Raw genomic sequence first — 21669 nt, forward strand, 5'->3', positions numbered from 1 at the left:
AGCACCAAATATTCAAATCCAACTTCCACACCCCGACAGCAGAGGGGTTCCGGGTGTAGGTGGAGTGCTGGTGCACCCATGAGGGTGTTTTTCAGGAATTCCGGAGGTGGTGCTCGAGAGAACACACTTCTTCTACACACGCCCCCTACCCAGTTTGGTATGCACCTGCAGCCCCAAAGAAGAACTGGCGGGACTCGTGTGTGGCCGTGTCAGACGCGGCAAGAAAAACCAGCAGTTGCCTTTTCATCTCTTTTCTGATGATCTTACCATGAAGTCCCCAGTATTCCAGCATTTAAGGCAGAATGTAAATTCATAATCTAAGAAGATTTTTTGTTACGTGGCTAGCCCAGGTACTGACCGCTGAGGGGGCGGGCTCTCACAGTTCCCCCACTGGCAAGTTTTATGACTTGCTTTGGAAAACCCGGGAACTGCACCCTCTGCCCTTGGCAAGGTGTGAGCTTCCAGGATCTCTACGCTGCGACTTCGGGTGTTAGGGTTTTTGGGCTCTTTCCCGGACCCAAGTTCCAGCACAAGAAGGTCTGCCCCGCGGCCGGCCTCGGGGCCCCGCCCACTTTGGCCAGGGTTGGAGCCACCCGGAGCCGGAGCCGGAGCCGGAGCCCGAGCGGCCGCGGCCCCTTTAAGGAGCTGCTCTGCGGTAACCCGAGCCCGCAGTCCGGGCGGGCGCGACGGCCGCGGCGGTAGCTGGAGCCTCCGCGACTGCACCTCCAAGCGGCCCGGAACCCGCGGCTTCCCTGGCTCCCGCGAGCATCTCACGGGGCGGCACTGGCCAGCGCCAGCCCTCGGGCCGGCCCGGATGACCAGAAGCCTGTAGATACCCGCCGCCCTCTCCCGGCTCGGCGCAGCCGCCGCCCGCGCGCGACTCGCCCCGGGACACGGCACAGGTGACGCCGTTTGGAGGGGGGTTGGGGAGGAAGGCGGGCTTGCCTCGCCCCGCGGCTCCCCCGCGGCGGCCGCCGAGCGCAGCCCGCGGAGAGGGGCGCCGCGCCTTCCCGCCCCTGGCCTAGCGCGGCCGAGGGCTCCTGCGCCTGGAGGCTGGGTGGGCGTCCGGCGCGCGGGAGGCGGCCCGGGGTTCCCGGGCGGGCTCCGGCAGGTGTGTGCGGCAGACGCAGCATCGTCCCCGCTTGGCGGGCCACGGCGTCGCTCCGGGAGCAGATGGTGTCCCGGGGCCCGCGGCCCCCGCGCCGCCCGGGCGCCCCGCGTTCCTCTCGCGTTTCTCGGGCTGCACGATTCTGGCTGCCCTGCCTGCCTGGCGGTGCCTCTCGGGTCTGAGCTTAAAGCGGGTGGGTGCAGACCTTTGGGCATCCAGGGAGAGCTCTCTTGTTAGAGCCCACACACAATCAGGCGCATCAAGTGGGTAAGTCCCCTCCCCCGCCGCCACCCTCTGAAACAAGTAGCTCTTATTTACCCTTGCAGTTCTCAAGTGGGTCCCATTTTTAGCCACCGAGTGCTGAAAAGTCTAGTGGGAAGGGACCAGGCGGAGAGTCAGAGGGAGAAATTCGTTTCTATTTCCATCTCTACCACTGTAACCCCTGGTAAGTTTATTAAACTAAGTGCCTCGGTTTACCCAGCCATGAAATGGGATTCGTAATGCCAGCAATTTCCTGCTCCTCCAAGACGGCAGGAAAACATCTGTGAAAACACTTTGGGTTTAAGTTCATTTAAGAGTCACTGTTGCTGGTCTGTATATTTTTAATTGTACACACATTTGAGTGTTAATGTGGTGCACACTTTTATATGAAATGATGAAATTTACTTTAAAGACTGATCTTGGATAACGTTTAATCCAAATACCAGTTTGGAGAAATGAAAGAGTTTGTGTGGACGTTAGGAATTGAGGTGTGAAATAGGAAAAAAGCTATCATTTTAATAAAATGTTTACGCAGTCATAAATGGAGTTGAGGAAAATGGACCTTGCATTGTGGTGTTTTCAGTGAGTTACTCCTGTGCCAGCACATGGTGTGGATTGCAATGTAGCTTCAGCTTTGTGTAGCAGATTAAGGTAATTTAGAGAATCCCAGCTCCCTTTTAAGTGTGTTATATATAAGGAATTTTTATCCTTGCTTATCTTTTCCTTAAATTGTATGGGTGAAACGAAATTAGGAAAGTGTATTCCCGCCGTGTTAGAAAATATGAAAGAATGGGTGAAGAACTATGGATTTCAGTTTATTTGCCACGCCCCTCCTGTGCCATACGATGACCCAGCGAATATTTTGAGGGTGCTTCTTTTTTTTCCTACACCTGCAACTCCTTTTGCCCCATTGCCTCCCTCTGGAGTTTGAATCTTTACTGTCCTCATCCTTGAGACGATTTTTATCTGTTTAGGCTGGTTGCCTCTGACCCAGCTGCCCAGTCGGTCATTATTTATTTACAGTATTAGATTTCCATTTCTATTCATTCCACTCTAAGCCGCCTTTACCCTGGTGGAAAGAATAATGGGCCTTTGCTACTAATGCTATATACTTGGAGGTGACTAGGAATGGCATGCTCAAGGTGCTGAGACTAATGCAAACCCCAGGGAAGCTAGGTCTTCACTGGAGTCTTCTGAATAGGTCCTGGAATACAGATGCAAGAGTTGGCCTGTCTTTTCCTTGATTTTCTGAAATCTCCACTGGGTAAATTCATTTGATTGCCAAGAGAAGTCTTGGGAGCAGGGAGCTATCAGAAATCTGAATGTTAGACTGATTAAGAGCGTTCCCTGCAAAAGAGTGGGGAGAAAGAAGTAGTGGCTTTGTAGGTGTTGGAGAGTCCTCCCTGTAACCAGATAACTAGTAGGAAGTAAAGGATCCCTAGATTCCCAATTGAGAAATGGGAAGGGGACTGGGTTTCAAAAGGGAAGTGGCGCAGCTTCTAGGCAGGTTTGGGAATGTACCTGAGGTTTGATGGGCCCTTTCCCTCTTTCTCTTTGAGAGGTTTCTGGCGCCTCAGAGTCAAGCACATCTGTCTTAACAGTTTTCAGACTTGTTCACTCTCCTCCTTGGTGCTCTAAAGGAGGCCCAGCGTTCATGTTCCTCTCTCAAAGCTGGCCTTACATGTATTAGAGGAAAACGGGCAGTTTAGTTTGTAAGAAACTCTTTAGACCTCAGTGTCTCTCCTCATCCTTCTTTCCAAATTAGTCCCACATCCTACAGATTAAGGATTCATTTAGGCTTCAATATTTCAAACTGGGATACTCAGTTTGGCTAGGAAGAGTGAACTGAACAGTCTACACTAAGATATGAAAAGCCAGCTTTTCTGTTGAGGAAGATAATGAATTAATTGTCTGGGTGAGAATTGTGGGCATTTGGACAAGGGAGGGCCAGACTGGGGGTGGAGTTGTGCTGGACAGCTTGTGCCCTTGTCCTTGAGAGAGGAAAGGATACCACCAAACTAGTGTAGTCACCTTGTTGTGCTTTTTCTTCTTCCATTTGCCTTGTGAGGAGAAGAAGATAGCAGTATGGAGGTGGAGTCACCATCTGTTCTCAAGGATAGGAAACAGACTTTAACTGAACATTAGGAATGAGCTGTATTCACCTGGCATTGGTATCAGGCGCTGGATGGATTACACCAGAGAATACATTACATCAGGAAAGTAAGGCTAATTTTGTAAGAGAGTCTAGGTATTTCCAGAGTGACTTTGGTGGTCTTTTTCTTGTTGAGGATGAAAGGTTGCACACAAAGAAGTGGAGGCCTACTGCTCTGAGGCTTGTTATTCCTGGTGAGACAGTTGGATGTGCTGCAAGCAGATCCCAAACCTGATCAGGCAGGATAAGGCAGGAATAGCGAAAGGTGTTTCTTTGTTCAGAACATTGGTCTGTTCAAGGAGAAGGCAATCCTGTAGATATATAAGAAGGAGCTTCTGAACCAGTGTAAAAGGCCAAAGCTTTTGAAAACAGCCAATGAAGAAGACACGTGGAAAGCTGTTCAGAGCTTGAGCCAGCACTGGAGGAAGGGAGTCCCAGACAGTGGGACCAATATCATGGGTGGAGTTTGACTAGGTGGACAAAGGCTTGTCTAAAGCAGTGTTTCAAACATTTTCAGACTACAACAGTTCAAAATGCATTTTTACACTGAGACCCAGGACATAGCAAGTATATGTGTATGTGAAACTAGTTTCTATTTTTATTCTATTTCTGTTTCTAGTCTGTGTTCTTAAAAACTCATAATGTGTTAGTGGATCACAGTCCACTATTTGGAAACCACTTATCCAATGGATAGAAAAACAGGTTGCAGTGGAGCAGGCTGGGTGGGGGGATTGGAGATACTGGGGGAGGTGTGGGGAATACAGAATTGATTGAGCACTACCTGGACCCCTGTTGGTGGGACAGAAAGGAGTGTGGAGACTCATCTTGTGTCTGACAGGTACAGAACTCACATAGATGAAATGATGGAACAGATGCAGAAGAGGGACTTTCCACCAGTTCTACTCACTTCAAAGCAAAACGATTGGCTTTAAGGAAGAGGAAATGTGCAAGGAGTGAACTTGGATTTGTAAGCAGATTTCTTTAGAGCAGTAAGATTTTCCTCTGTAGGCTTAATGAGGAGACAAATGGACCCAGAACAAACTGGCTGATGAATTTAGGTCATGTCCACTTTCATGGCCAGATAGGGAGCGGAGGGGCTCATAGTGCAGGGAGGGTGAGTAGGAGGCTCACACCTCCCCTTACAGCTTTGAGAAGTTTGAGCAGAAGCAGCGGCTGGAATGTGTTTTGAAACACCATTTGCTGATCAAACTTGTTAGGAAGTTGGCTGCTTGCCTCACAGAGAATTTGAAAAGTATTCTTTTTTTCTTTTTGAGACAGGGTCTTGCTTTGTCGCCCAGGATGGAGTGCAGTGGTGTGGTCTTGGCTCACTGCAACTTCCACTTCCTGGCTTCAAGTGATTCTCCTGCCTCAGCCTCCCAAGTAGCTGGGATTACCCGCCACCACCCCCGGCTAATTTTTGTATTTTTGGTAGAGATGGGGTTTCACCATGTTGGCCAGGCTGGTCTCAACTCCTGGCCTCAAGTGATCTGCCCAACTCAGTCTCCCAAAGTGTTGGGATTACAGGCGTGAGCCACCATGCTCAGCCTGAAAAGTATTCTTATTAAATTTTACAAAAGGGCTAGACTGTCAGGACTTCCTTAGAAGTATAGATCTGTGATCAAATTCCGATCATTGTTCATAGCCTTTGGGGGTCACCTAAACAGTTTCTTGGAGAAATTGATGAGGCAACCAGCAATTGTGAGTTAATTCCACTATTTGCCCTGGAGTTAATCAAGGGCGGAGTCTATCTGTAGGCTTTTGATTTCCTTTTCATGGCTGTCAACATCTGGCTACAACACCGAACACTCCTAGCTGCAAGTAAAAGCCTGGAGGAAAAGTACACAGGTGGCTGGCGCGGTGGCTCATGCCTATAATCCCAGCATGGAGGTGGGCAGATCACCTGAGGTGAAGAGTTTGAGACCAGCCTGGCCCACCCCACATGGTGAAACCCCATCTGTACTGAAACAAAATACAAAAATTAGCCAGACATGGTGGCATGCGCCTGTAGTCCCAGCTATTCGGGAGGCTGAGGCCAGAGAATCGCTTGAACCCGCGGGCAGAGGTTGTAGTGAGCCGAGGTTGTCCCAGTGCACTCCAGCCTGGGCAGTAGAGTGGGACTCTGTCTAAAACAAAACAAACAAAACAAAAGTACACAGGTATCAGAGTTCACCCCAGCACGTCGCTTAGTGACTGCTTGCTCTTATCATTGATACTCTAACCTAGTTGGAGCCTCCCCTTGACCTGACCCTGCCTTATCAGATTTTCTTACCTTAGTTGATGTTTTCAGTGTTTGACTTCACCCTTCCTTAGCTGTCTGGTATTTATCTAATGCTTTCAACTCTGGTTTCTCTGTTATCTCTGATAACTCTCCCCCAGTCCCCCACCAGCTGCCTTGTGGTGTCCACCTGACTCCATGGAGCTCAGTTCTGGGTCCTGGCTTGTGTTGTGTTACTATTCATTGAATTCTGCCATGGCAAACTGTAGAAAAAACTGCACATTGATGAGTTTATGCATTTATTAATTTAATTTTAAGATTTTGGGACCTGAAGAAACTTTCTAGGTCAAATTAATTTTAATTAATATTCTCCAAATAGGCTTAAAAATCTTTGAAAATTAAACTTCTCTCTATTTGGTAGATCTGTATTTAGTGGAATGGGAGGAAGAAGGAATTTTCATTTGGTGAAAAATTTTAAAAGTTTAAAAGTTCTCTTTATAAAGTGTTACTTTAGGGACAAGATTCTTCTTCTTCTTTTTTTTTTTTTAAGTAAAAAAAGAGAGATAGGGTCTTATGTTGCCCCAGGCTGGTCTTGAACTCCTGGGCTTAAGTGATTCTCCTGCCTTGGCATCCCAAAGTGCTGGGATTACAGGCCTGAGCCACTGCGCCTAACCTGGGACATGAGTCTTAAAACTAGTCTTGCTCAGTTAACATGTTTTGCTCCATTACATGTGAAAATACTGAGACAGTTAGGAATTTAATTAAATGCTTTATAATTTGTTACGTGTAAGGACTTATAAAGACTACAGCTGTGTTTAGAATGAGGTTTCCTTCCCTTTTCATGTTTTTTAAACCTGTGTGAGTGCTCCCAAACAGATCAGTTTCTTACATGCCCTATGGAAAAGTGGAGGAATCCAGGGCAACATAAGGCTGAAAGGGTGAGGCCAAGAGGAAGGCTTGATCACCTGGAGCCAGAAGAAAGAACCAAACCCTTAAGACATTTAGCATTTTGAAGATTTGAGAACACTTTATGGCCACAAGCCTCTAAATGTTTAGTGTTTTTTTTAATTGCAAAAGTAAAACTAGCTTATTACAAAAAAATTATAAACAGTATTTAAGAGAATGCAAATTCACCTCTGCTTCCTCCTCCAGCTCCCACCCTGGCTAGTTTCACTCCTAAACACACCTAGTTATCAGTTTTGGGGATGAGGCCCTCCAGATGTTTTCTCTACAAATGGCAAAATGTGCCCAGAGTTATTTAGTTATGAAAAATTTATTATTATTATTATTATTATTATTTTTTGAGACGGAGTCTTGCTCTGTAGCCCAGGCTGGAGTGCAGTGGCCGGATCTCAGCTCACTGCAAGCTCCGCCTCCCGGGTTCACGCCATTCTCCTGCCTCAGCCTCCCTAGTAGCTGGGACTACAGGCGCCTGCCACCTCGCCCGGCTAGTTTTTTGTATTTTTTAGTAGATACGGGGTTTCACCGTGTTAGCCAGGATGGTCTCGATCTCCTGACCTTGTGATCCGCCCGTCTTGGCCTCCCAAAGTGCTGGGATTACAGGCTTGAGCCACCGCGCCCGGCCAAAAATTTATTATTTTGCAGCTTGCTTCTTTTATCACCTTTTTCATTTAAATGTTAATAACGTGATAGTATACATATAACCATAGTTCTGTTGGTGGACCTTGAAGTTACTTCTAATAATGTTTTGATAAACACTCTTGTAAATACTGTATATGTTTTCAAACCTGTGTGAATTTTTGAGGGTAAAAGACCAATTCATTAGTATACTGCTTATTTTATAATTCAGATAACATAGTGTTATCGACATTTACATAGTCTGCTCTTTAATTCCTCAGATATTCACTCAGCAGTGAAAGCACAGCGGTGGATGTTTTGGGGATTTCAAGGTGGGGCAATGCATCCTCCTTACCTACAAGAGGTCACTGTCTGATAGGGGGATTAGGCTTGCACATTGACTATAGTATCTTTAGTTTTATTTATATTCCCCTTTGTTTCAAACAGGATTTGTAAATTTTTACAAAGATGCATATGATATGACAAGATAAAGTATATTTAGTATAAAGAAGGAAAAGAAGATGGAAGTGTAAGTGAGGCTGGTTAGTGTATTTCGAAGTCCCATTCTTTCCTTACTAAAAGTTCTGGCTATAAGCTTTCCAGCAGCAAAGAGAAGAGGCAAATGATCTATAACAAGCTTCAGGGTGTCCAGAAGAGAAACCAAATCAGAGAAGCCCACCTATTCCTGATTCCAGGAGGTGAGAAAAAATTTCTACTTTGGGTTTTCACTAAGAAAACACTACATTTGCAATGGCCAGCATCCTGAACAACCTTCCCAGTATCTTACAGTAGAACCTAGTAACTTTGCCTTACGATGCCACCTCATATCATGTTACCCAGCGCTAGCCAGGGGTATCATGCCATGGCACTGTTCAGTGAAAGGTCAATAGGGTGAGGTGTAGGCTCATGGGTTTAATCCAGAAATAGCTTTAAGAAGACCTAAAGGGACACATGGGCAAAGAAAAGCATCTATGTGATCTTGTTTCTGGATAATTTTTCCACAAATTTTTATACACAAATTGTATAGCATATACAATTTTAGCGGAATTGCTATGAGTAAAACCTATAGAATACTAGGTCTGTAACTTTTGAAATCAGAAATGAGGATGTTTTAGATGGCATTAACTTAATGGAATTATAACAATGGCTGGGCAAAATATTTTCCAAAAAAAACAAAAAACAAACAAAAAAAACACCCCAAAAACACCACCCTATACTTGGTCCACACAACAAGGATGGTACTTGTTCACATCTATCAATCCCATAAGTTAGAAAAGATCAAAGCCACCATGCTAAGAAGTCTTGATAGCATCTTCAAGATTAAACTTGTTAATAGGTTATACAGTGTGAGAATGGCACCAGGGCTTGGAGGTCTACCAGTTGGGTCAGCTTGACCCTGTTTCATAAAGCCAGGAAGAGTTCGCTTCCCATGAGTTGTCTGGATCTGAACTTCCATGACCACATTCACCAAATTCTTGCCTTGGGAACGTTGCCCTAAAACAGTTCTTCATTATCAAGTCTGTGGGCCAAGCTTAGGTTTTTTTTATGTGACTTACTACACCTGAATTTAAACATGAGGTTGAGGCTACCTGAAGTGTGTGGTGTGATGAAGGCACATCAAGGAGTAGAGTAGATCAAGGAGTTCCATTTGTAACTGTGAACAATCGATGGAGACAACTCACTACCTTCAGACTAGCCCTCGGGTAGAGTGGACCTTAGGTAATCATATAAAAAGCCACCTAGAGAATTTAGAAACTCCTTGGTTGTCTTCTCATTTTGGCGACCAGATTATCCAGTCAGATCATAGGTATAAACAAGCTGCAGGGCCCTTAGGCCAAGGGTTAAATCAAGAAGGAAATGATCACATTCCTTCAAATACAAAATATAATATTTCTGTATGACTTGGCATCGTTGGAGAAATATTAAATAGATGTAACATTTCTTGGTTAAGAAAGGCCTGGTAGGCCGGCCATGGTGGCTCAGACCTGCAATCCCAGCACTTTGGGAGGCTGAGGCAGGAGGATCACTTGAGTTCAGTAGTTTGAGACCAGCCTGGACAACATAGTGAGACCCCCTCTCTATTAAAAAAAAAAGAAAAGAAAAAGAGGCCAGATGCAATGACTCACACCTCTAATCCTAGCACTTTGGGAGTCTGAGGCAGGAGGATCACTTGAGTTCAGTAGTTTGAGACCAGCCTGGACAACATAGCGAGATCCCATCGCTATTAAAAAAAAAAAAAAAAGAGGCCAAGCCTCTAATTCCAGCACTTTGGGAGGCCGAGGTGGGTGGAGCATTTGAGGTCAGGAGTTCAAGACCAGTGTGGCCAACATGGCAAAACACCATCTCCACCAAAAAATACAAAAATTAGCCGGGCATGGTGGTGCATGCCTGTAGTTGCAGCTACTTGGGAGGTGGAGGCCTGTGGTTCCAGCTACTTGGGAGGCACAGGCAGGAGAATTACTTGAACTCAGGAGGCAGCAGTTGAGTTGCAGTGAGCCAAGATTGCTCCACTGCACTCCAGCCTAGGTGACAGAACGAGACACTGTCTCCAAAAAAAAAAAAAAAAAAAAAAAAGGCTGGTAAAGGCTGGTAATACCAAGAACTATTCTTTATTGAGTGGTCTTTTAATCTGTTGCCAAATAAACCATTCCTAGACCCTAGTAGCTTGAAACAGTGATTTATTATTTCCTGTGATTCTGTGGGTTGGCTGGGTAGTTACTGTGTTGGTTACAGGTTCACTCAAGTGGGTGCCTTCAGCTAGAGGGTTAGCTGGGCTGAAGGATCCAAGTTGGCTTGCCAGTATGGCTGGTAGTTGATATTGAGTGTTGGCTGTCAGCTGGGCAACCTCAGTTTTCTCACTGTGGCCTTCATCCTCTGGTAGACTAGACAGGCTCTTGACATGATGGTCTCAGGGCAATTTTCCAAAAGAGTGTTTTTAAAGTCCTACCTAGGCTCTAGAACCCTCAGAGCCTCTCTTCTGTTGTATTCTCTTTGTCAGCAGTTGGCAAGGCCAGCCCAGATTCACAGGACAGAGACATAGACTCCAACTCTAGATTGGGGGACTGGAGTGGCAGTGTCATTGTTGCAAAGGAATTTATGGCCACTAAATGGTTTACCACGAGTGACTACATGTACCAGGAACTGTGCTAGGTGCATTTAACAGATTGTCTCACTTAAGCCACATAACTATCTTGCCATTAGGCGTTCTCATCCCCATTTTAAAGAACCTGCAGGTCACAGAGATTGTGTTGTTCTTGCCTAAGGCTACTTGATAAGTATTGGAACTAGGCTTTGATTCTAGGTATCTCTTTAGCTGAGCAGAATTCATCTTGAGAACCCAACAAGTGGGAGAAATATGCTACTTGTTCTTCAGCCCCTCTAACTCATTTAATACCACTTCCTTTCCTATGGGGAACAGGCACAAGAAGAAAAAAAGAAGGCAGCAGGCAAAGCCATACCTTAGCCATTTCCCTTAACCTAAGGACTTTCCAGAGGTAATGAGATCCATGATTTGGAGGTGAGAAGAACTTCCCTGACTCCATAGGTTCTGACTTCCTAGGTAGCTTGGTGGGTGACTGAGTGATCCCTTTAAAAAAAGAACAAAATTAATTTGGGGAAAATCATACTTTGTCCAGTTTCTCCTTGATTTCACAGAGTTGGTAAAAAAAACCAAGAGATGTTCCAAGCCAAGAGCTCCTTTTGTGATCCCTCCAGGAAGGGAAGAGCAGTGATATGGAAATAAGTACATTAGATGCCAGGTGGAAAAGGCAGTCCGCAGAACCTCTCTCTTTTTTCCCAAGAGACTCCTCAGACAGTAGAGAGCCACCTGGCCTCTGCTTCAGCTTCAGGGACTCTTCCTAGCACAGACTTCTTCCAAGGCTGGAGTCTTGTTTGAAATGTTGATTTCCTTGAAGGTGGGCTCTCAAGTTGTATAAGCTTCAAAACCTTTACTTTTTATTTGTTCCAGCTACTATATTAATGTGACCTCCCAGTTACTATTGTCTCCTGGCTGAAGGCATTCTGATCAATCCAAAATCCAATGGCTGTAACTGTAACTCATAGGTTTAAAAACAAAGACTTCTTTATAAAAGTTTCAAGTGAGCCTATAATCCCAACTACTAGGGAGGCTGAGGCAAGAGAATTGCTTGAACCTGGGAAATGGAGGTTGTAGTGAGCCGAGATGGTGCCACTCTCCCCTAGCCTGAGCAACACTCTGTCTCAAAAAAAAAAAAAAAAGCGGAGTGAGATGCTAGGAAGCAACATTTGTCAGGTAAATCACATGTGTACTCTGAGGCATTAGGCCTAGAAAATGACCTGAATGTCCTAAGGGTAGAATTCTTCAATAAGTTGGGGGTTGAGAAGCAGAGGAGCTGAAGGAAGAGATGGAGAAGGCCTTTTTCCTTTTGGCTTCACTCTGCTTGTTAAGCGTTATAAAGACAAACCCCAAGTAAAGGAATAAACGTAAATGAAATAAAAAAATTTAAAATAAGACAAAAGATACAAAGTTGATGTAAAATAGACGAATTATATCAGATTTCATTTATTTTTAAGTTAAAAGCTAGAACATGTAAATGTAAGCTAGGAAAATAGGAATAAAAGTTTTGTTAAAATCCAGTTAAAATTACTGTACCTATAATGGAAGGGAGAACTAGTTAGGAGTTGTGGACACCAGTGGGAGAAGTGATTTCTTAGGAGAGCAGGGACTTTCAGGGAGGGGTTAAGGAGGTGGGATAGCCTCCTACTTGCTGTGTCAGAATATCTTGGCGTGGGGACTCTGGGTTGTTTGAAAAATCTGTATCAACGGAACTCTTTTGCCCCCACAAAACAAACTATAGAAAGACTACAAAGTCTTCTCGTCTTGTAGGAATAAGCAGAATTGTATGTGTATGTGTATGTGGTGGGGGTGGCAGGGGAGCCTGGGATATGAAAATTTGAAAGGCACTGTATTGGATCAGAGAAAGATTCCTCGAAGGCATTTAGTATACAATGTACAAGGGAAGACAGGATCATGACAGGCACAGAAAAGTCTTAGATTAAAGAAATGTGTAGCAGAGTTGTGACTCAACTGTCAGAGCTGTTTTCTGAGCTTTGGTAGCAAGGTGGGGGCCACCCCCAGCCTTTGAGTATGGATACTTTTTTGCTGAGAGTGGATGACACTTACAGAGCTTAGTTTAGAGAACAGGGTTTAGCCTCCTTCCTAATCTGATGTACTGTGGTTGTAATTATTATATACAATTATGAGAAAAATAAAGGCCTATTAGAAATGTGTGAAAAGTTAAGCTTAAATATTTTGTTCTTTGTTACAATCAAAACAATCTGTAATCCAAAAAGATTGTTTCAAGGAGATGTCAATTGCCAGGGTCTCTAGCAGGCAGAATTGATCAGTTTCTCTTTAACTTGAACTCTGTTATATACTCTTGGAGGAGTAGGGGCTGAAGAAATAGGAAATAGAGAATAAAAATATAAAGGATACCCTTTTTCAAAGTTCAGTATTTTAGTCGACAGGGAGGAACCATAGAGAAATCTTTTTTATAGCCATGAACAATTCCTTGTTAAACCTTAAGTAACATCATTTATCTTAGAAAGGGAGTGTACCAGGCCAGGCGCGGTGGCTCACACGTGTAATCCCAGCACTTTGGGAGGCCAAGGCCAGTGGATCACCTGAGGTCAGGAGTTCGAGACCAACATGGTAAAACCCTGCCTCTACTAAAAATACAAAAGTTAGCCGGGTGTGGTGGTCGGCACCTGTAATCCCAGCTACTTGGGACGCTGAGACATGAGAATAGCTTGAACCCCGGAAGCGGAGGTTGCGGTGAACTGAGATCGCGCCATTGCACTCCGGCCTGGACGACAGAGTGAGATTCTGTCTCAAGAAACGGAGTGTAACTTAATTATATGAACATAGGGCTTCTTCACCTTTACTGGCTTGGTCTTCTTTTCCTCCCATTTAGTTCAGTTTAAAAAGCAGTACCATGAATATTAGAGGATTTATAGAAGTTGGGTTGACTTTTATGCAGCTGGCTTTCTGTAGACTTTTACACTCATGCTAATGGTTCTTCAACTTGATGCTCAGAAAAGAAAAAGAGGTGGAATGTTTTCTTCATATTATCCTCTTAAGTCTTTTTCCCTATATGTCTCTTCACATACAATTAAAACAACCAAAAGCAAAAACTATAACTGCAGTTAGCTGAGAGCTTTATAAACATTCTTTTAGATGCTTAACAATTTTTGCATGATTGAAAGTTGAAAGTGAGTGGTGTGACATTCTTTTTCTTTCTTTAATTTCATTTATTTTTTTTTGAGATGGAATCTCACTCTGTTGCCAGGCTGGAGTGCAGTGGTGCGATCTTGGCTCACAGCAACCTCCGCCTCCCGGGTTCAAGCGATTCTCCTGCCTCAGCCTCCCGAGCAGCTGGGACTACAGTCACATGCCACCACACGCAGCTAATTTTTTGTACTTTTAGTAGAAACGGGGTTTTACCATATTGGCCAGGCTGGTCTCGAACTCCTGACGTTGTGATCCACCAGCCTCGGCCTCCCAAAGTGCTAAGATTACAGGCATGAGCCACCGTGCCTGGCCTGACAATTATTCTTTACTAAGATTTCAATGTCTTTGGTCATTTTTTGACGTTTTATCAACTTTGAGATAGATAATTACAGTGTACCACCTATATGAAAATGCAAACAAAACTCAATGGGTGCAGGATAGTATGCCTTTTTTGGCTAGGGGTTTTTATTTGTTTCTTTTCTTTTTTTTTTGGTATTCAATGTGTTTATTTCTACAATGTTGCGTTTTTTTCTTTCTTTTTTTATTAGTTCTAGGGTACATGTGCACAAGGTGCAGGTTTGTTATGTATACGTGTGCTATGTTGGTGTGCTGCATCCATTAACTCGTCAGTTACATTAGGTATCTCTCCTAATGCTGTCCCTTTCCCTTCCCCCCACCCCACAACAGGCCCCTGTGTGTGATGTTCCCCTTCCTGTGTCCAAGTGTTCTCATTGTTCAATTCCCACCTAAGAGTGAGAACATGCAGTATTTGGTTTTTTGTCCTTGCGATAGTTTGCTGAGAATGATGGTTTCCAGCTGCATCCATGTCCCTACAAAGGACATGAACTAATCTTTTTTTATGGCTGCATAGTATTCCATGGTGTATATATGCCACATTTTCTTAATCCGGTCTATCATTGATGGAGATTTGGGTTGGTTCCAAGTCTTTGTTATTGTGAATAGTGCTGCAATAAACATACGTGTGCATGTGTCTTTAGAGTAGCATGATTTATAATCCTTTGGGTATATACCCGGTAATGGGATGGCTGGGTCAAATGGTATTTCTAGTTCTAGAGCCTTGAGGAATCGCCACACTGTCTTCCACAATGGTGGAACTGGTTTACAGTCCTGCCAACAGTGTAAAAGTGTTCCTATTTCTCCACATCCTCTCCAGCATCTGTTGTTTCCTGATTTTTTAATGATTGCCATTCTAACTGGTATGAGATGGTATCTTATTGTGGTTTTGATGTGCATTTCTCTGATGGTCAGTGATGATGAGCATTTTTTCATGTGTCTGTTGGCTGCATAAATGTCTTCTTTTGAGAAGTGTCTGTTCATATCCTTTGCCCACTTTTTGATGGAGTTGTTTCATTTTTTCTTGTAAATTTATTTGAGTTCTTTGTAGATTCTGGATATTAGCCCTTTGTCAGATGGGTGCATTGTAAAAATTTTTTCCCATTCTGTAGGTTGCCTGTTCACTCTGATGGTAGTTTCTTTTGCTGTGAAGAAGCTCTTTGGTTTGATTAGATCCCATTTGTCTATTTTGCCTTTTGTTGCCTTTGCTTTTGGTGTTTTAGTCATGAAGTCCTTGCCCATGCTTGTGTCCTGAATGGTATTGCCTAGGTTTTCTTCTAGGGTTTTTATGGTTTTAGGTCTAACGTTTAAGTCTCTAATCTATCTTGAATTAATTTTTGTGTAAGGTATAAGGAAGGGATCCAGTTTCAGCTTTCTACATATAGCTAGCCACTTTTCCCAGTACCATTTATTAAACAGGGAATCCTTTCCCCATTTCTTGATTTGTCAGTTTTGTCAAAGATCAGATGGTTGTAGATGCGTGGTATTATTTCTGAGGGCTCTGTTCTGTTCCATTGGTCTATATCTCTGTTTTGGTACCAGTACCATGCTGTTTTGGTTACTGTAGCCTTGTAGCATAGTTTGAAGTCAGGTAGCGTGATGCCTCCAGCTTTGTTCTTTTGGCTTAGCATTGACTTGGCAATGCGGGCTCTTTTTTGGTTCCATATGAACTTTAAAGTAGTTTTTTCCAATTCTGTGAAGAAAGTCATTGGTAGCTTGATGGGGATGGCATTGAATCTATAAATTACCTTGGGCAGTATGGCCATTTTCACGATATTGATTCTTCCTATCCATGAGCATGGAATGTTCTTCCATTTGTTTGTGTCCTCTTTTATTTCGTTGAGCAGTGGTTTGTAATTCTCCTTGAAGAGGTCCTTCACATCCTTTGTAAGTTGGATTTCTAGGTATTTTATTCTCTTTGAAGCAATTGTGAATGGGAGTTCACTCATGATTTGGCTCTCTGTTTGTCTGTTATTGGTGTATAAGAATGCTTGTAAGTTTTGCACATTGATTTTGTATTCTGAGACTTTGCTGAAGTTGCTTATCAGCTTAAGGAGATTTTGGGTTGAGATGATGGGGTTTTCTGGATATACAATCATGTCATCTGCAAACAGAGACAATTTAACTTCCTCTTTTCCTAACTGAATACCCTTTATTTCTTTCTCCTGCCTGATTGCCCTGGCCAGAACTTCCAACACAATGTTGAATAGGAGTGATGAGAGAGGGCATCCCTGTCTTGTGCTGGTTTTCAAAGGGAATGCTTCCAGTTTTTGCCCATTCAGTATGATATTGGCTGTGGGTTTGACATAAGTAGCTCTTATTATTTTGAGATACGTCCCATCAATACCTAATTTATTGAGAGTTTTTAGCATGAAGGGCTGTTGAATTTTGTCAAAGGCCTTTTCTGCATCTATTAAGAAAATCATGTGGTTTTTGTCTTTGGTTCTGTTTGTATGCTGGATTACGTTTATTGATTTGCATATGTTGAACCAGCTCTGCATCTCAGGGATGAAGCCAACTCGATCATGGTGGATAAGCTTTTTGATGTGCTGCTGGATTCGGTTTGCCAGTATTTTATTGAGGATTTTTGCATCAATGTTCATCAGGGATATTGGTCTAAAATTCTCTTTTTTTGTTGTGTGTCTGCCAGGCTTTGGTATCAGGATGATGCTGGCCTCATAAAATGAGGTAGGGAGGAATCCCTCTTTTTCTATTGATTGGAATAGTTTCAGAAGGAATGGTACCAGCTCCTCTTTGTACCTCTGGTAGAATTCGGCTGTGAGTCCGTCTGGTCCTGGACTTGTTTTGGTTGGTAAGCTATTAATTATTGCCTCAATTTCAGAGCCTGTTATTGGTCTATTCAGAGATTCAACTTCTTCCTGATTTAGTCTTGGGAGGGTGTATTTGTCCAAGATTTTATCCATTTCTTCTAGATTTTCTAGTTTATTTGCATAAAGGTGTTTATAGTATTCTCTGATGGTAGTTTGTATTTCTGTGGGATTAGTGGTGATATCCCCTTTATCATTTTTTATTGTGTCAATTCGATTCCTCTCTCTTTTCTTCTTTATTATTCTTGCTCGCAGTCTATCAATGTTTTGATCTTTTCAAAAAACCAACTCCTGGATTCATTGATTTTTTGAAGGCTTTTTTGTGTCTCTATCTCTTCTGTTCTGCTCTGATCTTAGTTATTTCTTGCCTTCTGCTAGCTTTTGAATGTGTTTGCTCTTATGTCTCTAGTTCTTTTTATTTGTTTCTTTGGCTTGGTAAATAGCACATCTTCTGCAGTGACATGCTTATTTACAAATGACTTAGAGTTTGCAGATAGAGCGTTTTACATGCTAGAGTGTTAGGGCTACTGATTGTGGTAAATAATCAATCGGTACTTCTGCAGTTGACAAGAATATTAAAGTATAATTACAGGTTATACATGGAACTTTTGAATGTATATCATGTTACAAGGAGTTTACAGTAGATAAATATACTCCATTTATGATGGTACTTTTTGCTTTTGGACATATTTGGAAGTAAGATACTTTTGAAGTCAATATACTTTCATGCTGTAATACTATGGTTGTCAGTTCAGAAAATTCTTTTTCTAGTATTGTGATTACCCTGGTAAAACAAGGAATCTATAACACTAGCAGAATGGAAAACACATGTAAGAGTATGTCTGCTATTATAACTGTGTTATTTAACATATTAATTGAGTGTAAATTACGTGGAAGACATTGTGTTGAGCATGGAGATTTAATGGTGAGGGGAAAAATGGCCATATTTCCCACCCTTATGGGGCATACATTCCACTGTGAGAAGGAAACATCTGTTTAAGTCTCAGCTGTAAAGGAGAGGGACATGCAGCGTGAGGGCAGATAATGGGGGAATTAACCTGTTGACAGAGCTCAGAGAAGAGAGCTGAAGAAGCATGGGTGTGAACTTGGGAGTGGAAGGGTATGGATGGGAGTTAGGGAATAGGATGTGCACAGGCCTTGTGGAAGAAGGGAACATGGCATCTTAAAGGAAGAGAAAGAAGGCCATGTTAGCTGGAATGCAGTGAGGGTAGGTGCCAACTGAGGCTGGAGAAGGTGAAGTCCTTCTCGTAAGAGCATTGAGAAACAAATGAAGGTTTTAAGTTGAGGGTAGGTAAGGAAGTGACATGATCAGAGATGGCTTTTAGAAAAGATTCCCCTGGAACCCTCCAGTCTGTTCTTCACTCTAAGGAGACCAGTTTAGAGACAGTCCAGAAATGTGATGGTAGTAGCTTGAGAAGAAAATGCCTTTTTGATAGTTAGTTAAGAAGTATAATCCATTGGACTTAGTGGTAGATTGGATATGGTAGCAGAGTTGGAAGGTGCAGAAAGCAAGTTATCAAGGGTGACTTCTGGGTTTCTGGCTGTCAGATCTGAATGTATGGTACAATGGGTTGGCTATGGTTTGTCCCCATCAAAATTCATGTTGAAATTTGATCTGCAATGTATTGATGTTGGGAGGTGGGGCCTAGTGAGAGGTGTTAGAATCCTGGGGGCAGATCCGTCATGAGTGGCTTGGTGCCACTCTTATAGTAGTGAGTTCTCGTTCTGGCAAGAGTGGATTAGTTCCTTTGAGAGTGAGTTATTATAAAGCCAGGATGCCACCCAGGTCTTGTCTCTTCACACATACCTGCTTCCCTTTTTGACCTTCTCCACTATATTATGACGTAGCACAAAAGTTTTTGCCAGAAGCTGTGCCCCTTGAACTTCTCAACTTGCAGAATCGTGAGCTAAATAAACCTATTTTCTGTATAAATTATGCAGTCCTGGATGGGTGTGGTGACTCACACCTGTAATCCCAGCACTTTGGGAAGCCAAGGTGGTTGGATCACTAGAAGCCAGGAGTTGGAGACCAGCCTGGCCAACATAGTGAAACCCTGTCTCTACCAAAAATCCAAAAAATTAGCTGGACGTGGTGACACACATCTGTAATCCCAGCTCTGCTGGAGGCTGAGCAACAAGAATCGCTTGAACCCAGGTGGCGGAGGTTGCAGTGAGCCGAGATTGCAGCATTGCACTCCAGCCTGGGTGACAGAGTGAGACTCCGTCTCAAAAAAGAAAAAAAAGAAAAAATAAATTATGCAGTCTCAGATGTTCTGTTATAGCAACACAAAACCGACTAAGACATTTGGTGAGAACCATTCACTGAGATGAAGAACCTAGCTGAGGACCAAGTTTAGGGGTCAGGTTATGAGCTTGGTTTGAGATGCCTTTGAGACACTGTGTAGTAATATCAAGTAGCAGTAGGCTATATACATTAGCTCAGAGGAGAGATCTAGGATGAATATTTAAACTTTAGATTTTTCTACATCTAAGTGGTAACTGAAGCCGCAGTTATAGGTGATATCACATAGGAAACAAATAGGTAGAAGATGGTCTGGAGTCTGAACTCTGTTATTATTTAGTGGCCGGGTAGAGGAAGTATGATGTTAGGGAAGTACAGGAAGAAAGCATTTCAAGGAGAAAATGGTCAGCATCTGATGTTGTGGAGAGGTCAGGTAACATGAAAGCTGCACATAGAAGTCATTGTTAACCTTAGCAACAGCTATTCCAGGAGAGTGATGTGGATGGAGACAGGAGTGGAGTGTGGTGAAATGTCAGATGAGAAATGATGACGAAATACAGGCGAATATTTCTAGACCTTTGTCTGTAAAGGAGTGGAGAGAGAGAGAACACACATGTAAAAAGTTCAAGCAAGAGAGAGAAACTTTATGTAAAAAGAGGATTGAAGAAGAGGTTGTAAATCTGTTGATTTTTGTTTTTGCTGAGAACTTGAGCCTGTTTAGGAGCCAATAGAAAGGCCATTTGAGAGGGAGAGAGTAAAGGATAACGTGGAGCAAAAGATTCCCAAGAAGGCCAGAAAGGATGGATCTAAAGTGCGCAAGTTAGAGAGGTTGACCTTAGGTGGGAAGACAGATAGTTACAGATGGAGGTAGATTGTATAGTTGGTAGTGTGGGATAGTGAATGTTTTCATACGTTGGCTTCTACTGTTTTGTGAAGTAGGATGGGGGTCATCTGCTGAGAATGGGGTAGATGGATGGTGTTTTGAAAAGAATAGGGACAATTTGGGAATTTTATTGTGGATTCTGAGAGGGTTGGTTGGAGTGGCAAATGGTTGGAGTGCAGGGTAGTGTTGAGGGCTGTCTGATCCCTCTGTAATTCTCACACACTGGCTTCAATCTCTTCTGGTGTATGACTTTCTGCAACAGAGCTCTGATTGTTCTGTATTGATTGCTGAGTAAATAGTTGGGCATATCCAGGATTAGGATTTTGTCAACTGTTGGCAATGGAAAGGGAATTTGGGTATTAGAGTGCTGTGGAAATGATGGACTTTGGAATGTAATCTGATTAAAGAGGGATGTACAAGCAGGATAGGGCTAATGGGTTGGGCAAAAGTTGAGAGGTCAGTGGACTGATAATGTTGTAATACTGCAGAAGCTTAAAGGAAAGAAGGCCCTGGTCAACAAAGGGAATACTTGAAGTGTTATTTTGGAGGCAGAAAATGATGCGTAGGGGACAATAAAGGTTCATGGGTGGGTAAGGTGGCATGGAAGACCTGCCATTCCAGGTGAAGATAATGGACTGAGTTGTCTAGGAGATGTGGAGCCATCAAATGAGCAGGAAGATGGCAGGGCTTGACGACATCAGTGAGCTAGGGCTAATGTCTTTGAGTAAGCAGAAGTGATTGGGAGATTAGAATATAACAGTGAGGAAAGGAAGAGGTGGTGGAACTGAATGGCAGGACCCTAAAAAGGATATGGGTGTTTGCAGTGGACAGGGGACTGGAGGAATAAGGCCTGAAGCAGGACAGGTGCCAAGGCCCTCTCCTGACTCCAGTGTGAGAGACTGCTACTTGAGAGGGTTGCAGGAGAAGAGAGGCCGAGGATATGACACTACTTTCTGGGTAGAGCAGCAGTTCCAAGGGACCCAGTGGAAGGTTGTGGGCGGTGGAGAGGGTGATGGACTGGGAAGGAACTTTGAAGCAAAACAGAGGTACTCAAGTGGTAGAGGATAGATCTCTGCAGTGGGCACTGCCTACATTTTAAGTGTTGACTGATGAAAAAAGGCATGAGTTAGGGGTCTAGGACCTGGTGGCTGTAGGATGGTTTTGTTTTCCTTGACTAGAGTGACAACAGGCCCAGAGGTTGTATGTCCTGTGTGCTGCTGGAGTTGGATGACGGTAGAAGCAGAGACTGGGTGCACACCATATGCTGAGTACTGTTCTAAGTGCCCAAGAAACATTATATCATTTATTTCTTACTACAACCATGTCAGGCTAGTACTGTTGATATCTCTGTCTTACAGATGAGGAAACTGAGGTTCTGTTAAGGCAAGTTTAGTAATTTTTCTAAGGCTACGCAGCTAGCAAGTGGTAGAACTGAGACTCAAAATCAAGAGTTTGGGCCTATGTACTTCCCATCATGGTATATATACTTAACATTTCCTTCTCTGTGAAATTATGGTTTTTAACATAACTGAGAGAATGTTGGGAAGTTAATGGAATAGGAATTGTCTTTCTGATTACCAAAATTAAGTTCAATTCTAGACCCCAAATCTTGTTTCCAGAGTCCTCTAAAGGTTAGGCTAGGGCCCCCGCCTTCTGCAGACATCTCTCCCAGCTGTTCTTTTACCACTTCCGTGATAGACACTTGGACACTTCTAAAGGGTTAGAGGGTGGTTAAGTTAAACTGCCCACTTGTGCAATT

General features: G+C 43.4%; 2 protein-coding genes across 9 annotated transcripts in view; one reads left to right on the forward strand and one right to left on the reverse strand.

Moving 5' to 3' along the window:
- The window catches only part of ALG14 (ALG14 UDP-N-acetylglucosaminyltransferase subunit), a 435379-nt gene that overhangs the window by 135005 nt on the left and 278705 nt on the right, over positions 1–21669 (reverse strand). The gene's annotated exons all lie outside the window — the stretch shown is intronic.
- Positions 1–21669, forward strand: part of TLCD4 (TLC domain containing 4) — a 116908-nt gene that overhangs the window by 33509 nt on the left and 61730 nt on the right. The window contains exons 1-3 of one of the 8 annotated variants that reach the window (XM_050778340.1): positions 576–902; positions 1435–1553; positions 7910–8012. The exons of 2 other annotated variants lie outside the window; for them this stretch is intronic. The gene's annotated coding sequence lies outside the window, so the exon portion shown is untranslated. Of the gene's footprint in view, positions 1–31; positions 351–575; positions 903–1175; positions 1376–1434; positions 1554–7246; positions 8013–21669 lie in introns of those variants that run through there. 5 more of the 8 variants (XM_050778301.1, XM_050778323.1, XM_050778306.1 and 2 more) reach the window with 5 other exon arrangements.

This window comes from Macaca thibetana, chromosome 1 (genome assembly GCF_024542745.1).
Source record: "Macaca thibetana thibetana isolate TM-01 chromosome 1, ASM2454274v1, whole genome shotgun sequence".
Taxonomy (NCBI): Eukaryota; Metazoa; Chordata; class Mammalia; order Primates; family Cercopithecidae; genus Macaca; species Macaca thibetana.